The following is a 12,156-nucleotide window of genomic DNA, read 5'->3' on the forward strand; positions in this document are numbered from 1 at the left end:
GAACATTCGCATGAGTGCTTGTGCATTTTGGTGGAAAAAGGCATGACTCAATTTTGCTTGTTCAAAAATATTTGGCAATGTGTTAGAAATGACCATTGTCAGCTTGTCCGCTCTTGCATTTCCTTCCACTAAAAATCCAGGAAGTGAAGAATGCGCCCTAATGTGAGAAACAAAATATGGATTAGTTCTATATTGCAAAGTTATAAAAAGACATGAATCAGTCCAAGGGCCTCTCTTAAATGGAATGGAATGTTTTGTGGAACTGCCATTTCTTTCCCAAAATACTAACTTCCAACACTTCCTAAACTTATTTTGCATTTTAAAAACAGAAATTAGTAAGACTCTGTGTGGACATCAGGTTTATTTCCTTCTAATGCACAGAGCTCTGTTCCATCATCCTTCACTTTGGCTCTACACAGAATCATGGTGAGCTTTTTAGGAGTGCTCAATAACCAATTCTATTTCTTTTCCTAGTTCTCTCTCTTCTTCAATAATTAAAGGCAAGTCAAATGAAAAACGACAAGTTCAGCATCAAAGTCACACTTTTTCCCTTTGCTCAAGAACAGGCTCTAAATCCACTTATTGCTGCCTTCAACGATTCAGACTTGCAAAACCATTCTTACATGTTTTACAGGTTTATCATAAAACCCACAGAACGCAAGCTCTGAATTACAGGAAAACGTACACAGGCAAATATCTAAACTGATTACTTATTTGAAAACATATACCTTAATTCAGATTTCACCCAGAATGTTTCTGTGGGACACTAAGTGAGACATATTTTGTGAGTACCCTGTAAACGAGAAAAGCTAGCATAGATTACAGGACATACCCACTTTTTCTGCATATTCAAATAGAATTATTAATAAAAACAATTAAGTTTAAAAAGAAGGAAGATAACCAAGGTAATTTTACTCAGCTATATTTACTCCCGATTTAGAGAAAAAAAAAAAGGCCCGGGTGCTGCAAAGAAAAAAAAAGTGAACCACAAACGCTTACAGTAGAATTTTAAAACAATCGCTAGGATAAAAGAATCTTATGGAACGTGAAGTAGAAAAAAAGTCAAACCACTATCAGACCTGCCTATTTTCTCACCAGTGTACAAGAAAATCCTAAAAGCAGTATAAAGTCACTGCCTAAAACCGGTCATGGGATGTAACCAAGAACAATTTAGACATTTGCTAATCTAGACAGAAACCTTTTCTGGATGCTAGTGTCAAATCACAAGTTTTGTCTTTCAGAAGCTCGACAATGCTGGAAAGCATTTTCCCCGGGGCTCGGGAGGGCAGGGGCGGAAGGGGGGGTGACTTTGCAGCTCGCACCTGTGCCATCCGAAGCATACAGCCCGCCCGCTCCCTGCGCTGGGCATTCTCCCGGCCATCTCTGGGTGTCCCTCTCAGTGCCGCTCCATCCGTTTCCATGGCACAAAGAGCCGCGAGCACTAACGCAGGCAGCAGCCCCGTCATGCCGGCGATATCGCAGCGCTCCCTGCTCGCAACGCCCAACACGCGGCGGAGCCGCCTCCGCCCGCAGCACCGGCAGCAGCCCGAGGGAGATGGCTGCAGCTCGGGGGCTCCTCCGGCGCCTCCGCCAGCCTGAGGGCAGCCGCCCCACCGGGACCACGGGAGCGCCCGGCGCCGCTCGCCCGGGGCGGCTCCTGCAGCTCCCGGCCCGCGGCAGCAAAGCACCGCCTCGCCCTCCGCCATCGGCGGGCGGCAGCGCCCCCGCCCCCGGCACCGCTGGGTGAGGCCGAGGAACCGGGCGGACGCTCCTTCCGCGCAGCTCAGCTCCGTGCGGGCGGCCAGACGGAGGCTCCGCCCCTCCAGCGTCGCTGTCCCGCGCGGGAGAGGCGCCGGCAGCTGCGCGCGCACAGCCCCGCGCGGCCGCCTGGCACGCCAGCCACTCATGTGCCGCGTCAGCCGCTGCGTCACACGCCGCGTAGGCAGCACGGCCTGCCGGGAGTTGTAGTCTCGGGCTGACAGCCACGGCTCCGTCCCCCGCCACCGGGAGCTGCAGTCCCTCCCGGGCATCAAACGGGTCCTTCGCCCCAGGGCAGGGAAGCACCTGAGGCAGCACTGCTCCTCCCGAATGCCCTCTCTTTTTCCCTCCAACTCTTTTTACTTTTTTCACTCGGTTTTTTTTTTCCACCACTTCCCTTCCTTCTTGCTCTCCTGCTTCCTTTCCTTTCCTTTCCCTTTCCTTTCCCTTTCCCTTTCCCTTTCCTTTCCCTTTCCTTTCCTTTCCTTTCCTTTCCTTTCCTTTCCTTTCCTTTCCTTTCCTTTCCTTTCCTTTCCTTTCCCTTCCCTTCCCTTCCCTTTGCCTTTCTTCTATTTCTGATCTTGGTTTACCTTTCCACCTTTAGAATAAAAAAGCAGCAGTAGAAACTTTCAGGCTACCCGGGAGTAAAAAAAAAAACTCCAAAACGAAAATGATTTAAAGAAAACGATTTATTCCCTGGGAGCCTGAAATTTTCTACTGCTGCACATGACACAGAGCTTTTATTCCTTCTTATAGATAGTTGATATTTTATATATATTTATAGTTTATATTGATGCATTATATTAATAACTATATATAATATGCACCTTATTAAAAAAATGTACGGGAATTATTTTTTAAATTATTTACCATATCTACTGCTACAACCTATTTTTCCTTATATTTCTAATTTTTATATAAATCTTTAATGTGTTTATGGTATATTTCTATACTTATATTTCTACCTTTATATTATTTGTATTTGTAATTTTTACACGAAAATCCCTGCTTTGGCAAAGAAAAAACAAAACCATCCATTATTTTAAACTACCTAAATTTTTTTTATATTTATATTTATCATAATATACAACAAATGATAGATATAGATAGATATATCACATCCATATTTATATCTATTTTATATCCATTTCCTATAATATTTTTCATAAAATATATGCAGTATTACGTGTATTATATATTTTACAATTCATGTTATTTTACATTTACAATTTATTATTAATTTTTTATATATCTGCATATAGTTGCAATACATTTATATATTTGTATTTTTGTTTGGGTTGTATTTACATTTATATTCTCTATTCATATATCTATAAACAAACACAATACTCTATTAAAATTAGAGTAACTTATTGTAACATATAATGACTTATGTTACATATTAAATTTTAAAAATTGACCGAATATATAAAAATAAAATTGGCTCATTCCCATTGCTACACATCTATTTCTTTTGTTTCAATATAGTTAGAGTCATAATTGCATATTTAAAATCCAATTCCTAAATGAAATGACAAAACAAACAGCATCAAATTCCCACCAATATCTTCCAAAAACATCAAGATACCTCCAACAGCCAAACAAGTGTCAGCAAAAAAACAAAGAACACTCTTTTCAATAACAATTCTCATCACGACAGAAAAATGGAACCAAAATAAAAGAAAATCCTATAGAAACACACACAGCAAATTACAAAAAGTACTAAAAAAAAGTCAAACCAATCTACTAAACTCAAGCCAGTGCCACTCACCCTGAACGACGTTACTAAAAAAAAATAAAAAACAACAAAATTCGACCTCTACACTAACTCAAAGAATAAACAATCCTCTGTAAAAATAACTTTAAAACCTGAACTAATTAACAAAATGGAAAAACATCTCAACCACTAAAAACTAAGAAATTAACTACCCAAATAAATAAATACTTTAAAAACCCACCATATAAATACCCATGTTCCCAAAAAAAACCCTGATAAACAATACTCAAATACATTAAAAGACAACAACAACAACAAAAAAGGAAAATAAAGAAACCAACAACAAGAATAATACCAAAAACCAGATAAATCTGCAACAAAAAAATTATTCCCCACTGAATAAACCCATAGTGCCTCAAGCTATCAAAATAAAAATACCACCTAGAAACAAACACAAAGACTAAAGACAAACGTAACCATAAACAATGTCCCCCAAATTACCCGTAACCATAAAACATACACTACAATCAAACAAACCAAATAAATAAAAACCCTGGAAGACGATAAACACACATGCAATTATCGAGATTAAAAACCCGCTGCAATGAACGACACGACGCTACCTCAAGCCCCCCAAAACAAACACTACACACTCACGCTAATAAAAGCCACCGCAACAGAATTAAAATGCGAACCGCTGCTTCGCGCTACGACCCGTAAAAACCATTGCGCGCCCTTCTAAACATAATACCCCGGGAAAAAAAAAATCCGACTACAAAACTCAATCCAAAACAAACCTTTATCATCCCAACCGGCACCGAGAACCGTGCCGCTCAGGAAGAACACCGTATCCCTTAGCGTACACCCGCTGCAAACCGAACCCAGCGATGCAATCAACGCCTCCAAAGCGCCTCCGAGCCACGGCACCGCCGAACTTTGAGCGGCCAAAGCCCGCGCTCGCTGCCGGCCCCGGACGGAGCGCGGCTCCCGGCAGGAAAGCGGCTCCTGCGGCGGCCGCTCCGGCACGCGGGGCCGGCGCCGTCCCGGGGAGCCCCGCCCGCTGCCCGTGCCCGGCGGGGCCGGCACCGGGCCCGGGGCTACCGGCGGCGCCCGAGCCCCGCGCCTGGAGCGGACGGAGCGGCCAGCACCGCCCGGGCCGGCGCAGCAGCGCCCGCGCCGCCTCTGCCGCCCTTGGCCGGCCCGGCCTGGCTCCGCTCGGCTCCGCACGGCTCGCACCGGCGCGGCTCCGCCACTGCCGCCCTTGGCCGGCCCGGCCGCGCCAAATCCCCTGTGCGCCCCGGCAGCTGCCCGGGCCGTGCCAGCAGCGCTCCCGAGCGGGAATGTTCCGGGCCAGGAACGTTCCGGGCCGGGCCGCGGGCACGATGAGCGCCCTCCAATGCAGCGGCACAGCCCCATTGCAGCCCTGCAAACGCTGCCGGAGCTGCGGCTTCCCGCAAGCCAACCCCGAAACTGACACCGCAGGCGGGCTCACCTCACTTCAACAAGGGCAAAGAAATGCGTTCTCCCCTCCAATTTCACCCCCTAGGAGAGCAGAAAAGAAGGGGTGCTCCCCAAATGAAAGCCTTCGACTGATGGGAAAGGGCGATTTCAACCTCCATTAAAACCCTTGAAAAGGAGGGACACCAGGGCTGCCCCCTCCATTTAAACCCGAGGGTGATGCAAATGGGGTGGCTGCCTTCAAATCAAACCCATAACACCACAAGAATACTTTTCCCATTCCCCTTAAAATAGAACACAGGGATTCCCTGTCACCCCTGTGATACCCCTAACAGCCTGGCAAAGGCAGCTTTTCCTGCAATCAACACCCTTAAAACCACAAGTCAAGAGGGATCCCCTCAAGTCAAATGCAGACAATAAGAGGAGCTGCTTCCTTCTCCTTAATCCCTTTTGTCCTCATAAGCTCCATTTTTGTTCCTGGGGAACCGGGGAGGGACTGGCAAGATGAAATTGCAAAGGGGAAGGAGAAAATTCCCCGCTCCAAACCCACACGGGCTCACCTGTTCGGCTGCTGCTCCCCGGCACAAAGATTCGTCCCTCGGCACCTCCTTTAAGCGATGCTCCACGTACCCAAGCGCGGATCCAGGTGTTCCCCCCGACCCTGCGGGAAGCTCTCGCAGTCCTTCCATGAGACAGCGCCGGGAGCGGCCCATAAACCCCTCCACTCAGCAGCTCCATGCAAAAGGGAGCTGAGGCAAAGCCTCCTTCTAAAACAGCCTCGCCCCGGCAGGAGCCGGCCCTCATCATCCTCACACTCACACCTGGGCTGCTCGGAACCCCCTTCATCCTCACAGCTCACACCTGGGCTGCTCCGAGCCCCCATCATATATTTTTCATACTTATATTCGCATTTATATTTAGAATTTATATTACTGTATATTAAAAATTATATTATATATTGCATCTCTTCATGTTACTTACATAGATTTCTATTTCTATTCATAGTTTGGTATTATATCTTTATATCCCTATATATTTATTATATATTTCTGTATGTCGATTTACATTTCTATAGTACTTACATTATTTAAAATAAAACCCCTGCCTCTAACGAAATAAAAAGAAAAGACACCCCTCTATTAAAAACACATTTAAAATTTTTAAAATAAATTTGTTTGTCATAATTCTATTCACATCTATATTTGTAATTTTCATTTGTTATATTTATAGATATTATATATATTGGAGAGAATACCTTTTTATATAATAATAGATATATTCTTTTGACACAATAGATTTCTTTTACTGATATTTATATGTATTAAATATTTTTTGATATCGACATATATATGATATATTTGGATTCCTAGTTTTATATTTTTTATGAAATCTCCAGCCTATACCCCAATAAAAGCCAAACAATCCCCAATTTATTTAAACTATATTTAAAGATAAACGTCCTGTCACGGCTGCATTGCACAGCAGTGCCCCAAGCTAATCTGACACTTGTTCATCTCCTGGACCTGAAACTGAACCCGCTCACCTTGATCGCACCTGGCAAAACCATTTTCGTACCTTTTTCTGGCATTTCTTGTGTTTTTTCTTGAATTTTTGGTGGCCTTTATTGCCTCTCTTTCTTGCCTTGTTTCTTGGGGCTTTTACTCCCTTTTTCCTTGATTTTTTTCTGGCACTTCTTGGGGTTTTTTCTTCGTTTCTTCTTGCCCATCTTGGTGTTTTTTCTGGTTTTTCCTTGCCCCTCTTGGCGTTCTTTTTCAGGTGTTTTTTTGTTGTTTTTTTTTTTTTTTCTCTTTTTTTTTTTTTTTTTTCTTTTCTGGATTTTTTCTTCCCCATCTTGGTTTTTTGTTCTGATTTTATTTCTTGCCCATTTTGGGGATTTTCTCTGGTCTGTTTTCAGGGATTTTTCTTGCCCATCTTGGGTTCTTTTCTGTTTTTTTTTTTTTTCTCTGCGTTTCTTACGGTTTTTTCTGTTTTTTTTTTTATTTTTCTGGGATTTTTCTCGCCCATCTTGGGGCTTTATTCTGGGCTTTTTCATGCCCATCTTGGGGTTTTCTTCTGCGTTTTTTTCTTGCCCATCTTGTTGTTGTTTTTTTGGGGTTTTTTTGTTTTTGTCTTTATTTTGGTTTTTTTTCCTGTTTTATTTGGCTGTGGTATTTCTGGGATTTTTCTTGCCCATCTTGGATTTTTCGGGGAGGGGGGGGTTTCTCGCCCATCCCGAGTTTTTTTCCTGTGGGTTTGTTTTTTGTTGTTTTTTTCTTTTCTTTTCTTTTTCTTTTTCTTTTTTTTTTTTTTTCCCTAGGTTTCTCCTTGCCCTCCTGGTTTTTGGTTTTTTTTGTCTGTCTTCCTTCCTTCCTTCCTGTCCTTTCTTCTTTCTTCCTTTCATTTCTTTTCCTTATTTTCTTTTTTCTTTTCCTTTCTTTCTTTCTTTCTTTCTTTCTTTCTTTCTTTCTTTCTTTCTTTCTTTCTTTCTTTCTTTCTTTCTTTCTTTCTTTCTTTCTTTCTTTCTTTCTTTCTTTCTTCCTTCCTTCCTTCCTTCCTTCCTTCCTTCCTTCCTTCCTTTCTTCCTTTCTTCCTTTCTTCCTTTCCCTGCATTTCTAATCTTGGTTTTCCTTTCTAGCTTTAGAATAAAAAAGCAGCAGTAGTAACTTTCAGGCTACCTGGAAGTAAAAAAACTCCAAAACGAAAATGATTTAAAGAAAACTATTTATTCCCTGGGAGCCTGAAATTTTCTACTGCTGCACATGACATAGAGCTTTTATTCCTTCTTATGGATAGTTGATATTTTATACTTTATACAGCGCCCCCTGCCGTGTGCACGGGCGCACTGCAGGCACAGCGATCCCTGCCGTGTGCACCGGCGCACTGCAGGCAGAGCGCTGCGGCGTCGTTCGGTTCTGTTTAACGAAACTCGGCTGAATTCGGCTTGGTTCGGCTCTTGGTCTAAACTCGTTTCAGTTCGGCTCTTCAGCTGAACTCCCCACGGTTTGGCTAAACTCGGTCGTATTCGGCACATTGTCTAAATGCGGCTCAAGTCGGCTACAGTCAGCTATCGGTTCCAGTCGGCTATCATCGGCTCTTGGTGTAAACTCGGCTGTTTTCGGCCGCACTGGGCTCTTCGGTTCAAGTTGGCTGTTTCCGGCCACACTCGGCTCTTTGGTGAAACTCGGCTCTTTTCGGCCACACTTGGCTCTTCGGAACAATTCGGCCCGGCTCGGTTCCCTCGGGGCGGGAAAGCGGACGTGAGAGGACCCCGGCACAGCGAGGCGTTTACCCAGATGCCTCTCACAAACTCGCCAAAATACGCCCGCCTGCGGCGCCCCTGAGCCCACAGCATGTCTCGGGTACACATGAAACGCCACAGAAAAATCCGTCGGGGCCGTCACGATGTCGGTATTCCGTGCAGGCAGTCCAGTTACACCCACCCGGTCCTCCACTTCCCCGCCCTTTTCGCCGCCATGCTGAGAAGGTCAACCAAAAGTCCGCGACATCGGCCACGCGCCACTCCCAAGGTGGCGGCCTCTCGGTGCACGGCTGCAGTACCGCGCTCTGCCCACAAGGCGGCAACACTGCCGCCCGCCCCAGCCGGGGGCGCAGCGCGCCTCGGGGCTGCGGGCAGCGAAGGCGGCAAAAAAGAACAGGGGCGACCCCCGCCGAAAACTGCTCTGAAATAAATGCCCCAAAACAACCGGGAAGAGGGAAAAAAGACTTCTGCCTCTAATCTAATAGGATAAAAGACAAAACAAAACAAAACAAAACACAACACAAAAAAAAAAAAAAAAAAAACCAAAACAAAACAAAAACAAAACCAATTTCTTTTAAGAAATATTTAAATATTTTTTAAAATATTTTTTCATATTAATATTCACATTTCTATTTGCAATGTATATTGATGTACACTGTCCATTTATACATTTCTTTTTATAAATACATTTTTATTCCATATTGCATATATCCCTAAAACTTAAATTTATTTGTATATTTTTATAAATATTTTTACATAGTAAGTAAATATTTCTGTTACGATTTTTACTTCTGTAACATTTGGATTATTTAAAATAAAACCTTTGCCTCCATCCACATTAAAGCCAGATAGAACCCCTTTCTTCAAAACTGTACTTAAGTATTTTTTTAAATTCTATTTTTCAGGTTCATATTCACATTTACATTTTAAATGTATACTTATGTATACTGTTATTTGTATTCTTCATTACATCTCTTCCTATTATTTGTATTTATTTATATTTTGTGTTTATATATATATTTATATCTTGATTGTATATCTCAATATTTAGAAATATATAACAATAATATCTACATTCATATTATCTAAAATAAAAACCCTGCCTCTAACACAAGAAGAACAAAAAAACCCCAACCCTTTGTTTTGAACAATATTTAAATAGATTTTATTCTAATGTTCAATTTTTATATTCATATTTGTATTTATAATGTATATTAATGTATATTGCTTACTTCTACATTTATCTTTACCAATGTCAATTTATAAATAAATTTATATTCTATATTACATCTGATGCGAGTAGGTATTTACATTTTTTATATATTTTTATTCATATTTTTTATATTGATTAAATATTTCTGCGTCAAGATTTTTACTTCTGGAACACTTATAATATTCAAAATAAAAACCCTGCCTCTACTTAACTAAAAGCAAAAACATTCCCTTTCTCTTAAACTATATTTACATATTTTTATATTTATATTCCCATTTATAATTTATATTGCCATATAATGTTATTTATATTCTATACTACAACTCTTCATATTACTTACATATATTTAAATTTATAGTCATAGTTCAGCAATTTCTCTTTATATATTTATTATATATTTCTATCTTAAGATCCACATTTCTCTATTACTTATATTATTTAAAATAAAACTCCTGCCTCTAACCAAATAAAAACCAAGGACACCCCTTTATTTGAACCAGATTTAAAATTTAGGAAGTAAATTTATTTTTCAAAATTATAATGATATTTATATGGATATTTTTATTTATTTTATTCATAGATATTATATATATTAGAGAGAATACCTTCTAATATAATCATAGATATATATTTTCTGTATTATATATATTTTTTACTTATATTTATTTAAATTAAATATGTATAGATATTTGTATTTCTATATATATTTGTATATCTGAATTTATATTTTATTTCTATCATTTATTTAAAAACCCCAGCCTATAACCTAAAAAAAAACCCCAATTTACTTTAACTCTATTTAAATATTTTTATATTTACAATCTATATTTATATATCTTTGTGTATATATATCTATATAAAATAGACCTATATATGTTCCAATTATATACCATATATTATAGTTTTATGTATGTATCTGTTATCTATATTTATATTTACCACTCTAATTTTAGATTTATTTTTAAATTTATATTTATTTCTATTTTCATCTCTATATTAAACCATAGAAGTTCATTAACCCGACACACCAGAACCACAACAATACTGTACCTTTGTCAGCACCGGCACGCAGCACACGCCCATCCCATCGCAGCACATCAAAACAAAACCTATTTCTAACGGAACAAACATCCCACAACCTCATTGAACCCTAATAAAAACTCAAATAAACCTAACTGTAAATAAATTTTAAATCCCACTATAAAGTAGCCCAAAACCTCCGCACATGCTCATCATAAACTTCCTCCTAAACCAGTACCTCAAAAACCCCAAAAAACTCAAATACACCCCGAAAATGACACAACTGCTAATAAAAACAAACACCCAATAAAAATTAAATCAAACCAACTCACTAGACTCAAAACTGTACAACTGACCCTAAACATTACTAAAAAAAGTCCCCAAAGCTCTACCTTTATGCTAATGCACAAATAATAACCTATAATCTATAAAAGTTATTTGAAAAAATTAAAAAAATAAAAACCATGAAAATAAAAAACCTAAACCATTAAAATACTAAAAAATATCACTACCTAAATTAAAAAATGTATTGCCTATAAAAACCCACCATATAAATGCCCCTGTCCCAAAAAATAAAAATAAAAAAAACTATCGAACCAGAAAGAAATCAGAACTTAGGAACACCAAAACCATAGCGTTCAAGAACTCACACCACATCCCTTATCATACACCAACTACAAACAAGATAAAACAATACAATGAATTCTTAAAAACCACCTTAAGACCACTACATTGAAAAACATTTCAAAAATTAAAAACTGCATTTAACAAAAGCCATCTAATAAATTCACACCCAAAATTCCAGCAGCCCAGCTGGCCCTACCAAAGCTCTATGTTTATACATACAGTAAACAAAACCAAAATCCCAGTAATACCCATCAGAAACCTATGAAAGAATCCTATTGAAATTAATCCTGCCTCAAATACAAACCAACCCATCCAGAAAGTCAGCTTCACTCAAAAAACAATTTACACAGAGTTAATAATACCAAGAAATAAAACAACACACCATATACCACCAATGAATATAATAGTGAAGTAAAAAAAAAACACTACATTTTTTTCCTTTTTGCTTTTTAAACTAACTTCTTTTATTAGCTAGAACAAAAGATTTTGCCAGGACTGTAGCAACAACTTCTTTTTCTTCTTCTCCTTCTGAAATGTCCCTTCTCACTCCCAAATTCCTTTCAACTCCTGAGTTTACATCCAAGCAAAAAAGCAAAATTCGTGCACTCGTGCGTTTGCTGCTCCTGTCAGATTCTCTGTTTCCCTCCACATCTTCTTACACTTTCAGTCCTCACGCTGTCCCGCCGTGATGAGTCTGACAGAAGAATTGGCACATGTTAACAGAGCATTTCCCTCCCTCCCTCCCTCCCCCCCTCTGGTTTCCTCAGCGCATTTCAATCCATCCCAGGCCTGCAATGATGCACGCTCACCCCAAAGCTCACAGCAAGCATGCAGCAGCTCAGGCTCACTCGGCTCCAGGGCTCTGTGCCTTGGATAGCCGAGGAAACTTCTGATGAGCCTCCGTTCCAATAAACTGGAATGCAAACTCACCTCCATCTCAGAGCCTCAGTGACCTCAGCCAGCCCCTCCCTCACTTCCCTGGGTCACAATGACTTCCAGGCACAAGGATGCAAAGCAGGTTTTTGTCTTTTCCAAATTCTAGATCAGGTGGCAGTTCTGTTCCTCCACATCAGAAAGCTAAACTAGGACAAGACAGCCTCGGGC

The 12,156-nt window shown here is 40.4% G+C and overlaps 1 long non-coding RNA gene across 1 annotated transcript in view; it reads right to left on the bottom strand.

Annotated features, from left to right (window-relative positions):
* Positions 1-11,528: 11,528 nt before the first annotated feature.
* Positions 11,529-12,156, bottom strand: part of LOC134431500 (uncharacterized) — a 194,672-nt gene continuing 194,044 nt past the window's right edge. The window contains exon 4 of the long non-coding RNA XR_010031001.1: positions 11,529-11,746. This is a non-coding gene — a long non-coding RNA (uncharacterized LOC134431500). The remainder of the gene's footprint in view (positions 11,747-12,156) is intronic.

This window comes from Melospiza melodia, chromosome W (assembly GCF_035770615.1).
Source record: "Melospiza melodia melodia isolate bMelMel2 chromosome W, bMelMel2.pri, whole genome shotgun sequence".
Taxonomy (NCBI): Eukaryota; Metazoa; Chordata; class Aves; order Passeriformes; family Passerellidae; genus Melospiza; species Melospiza melodia.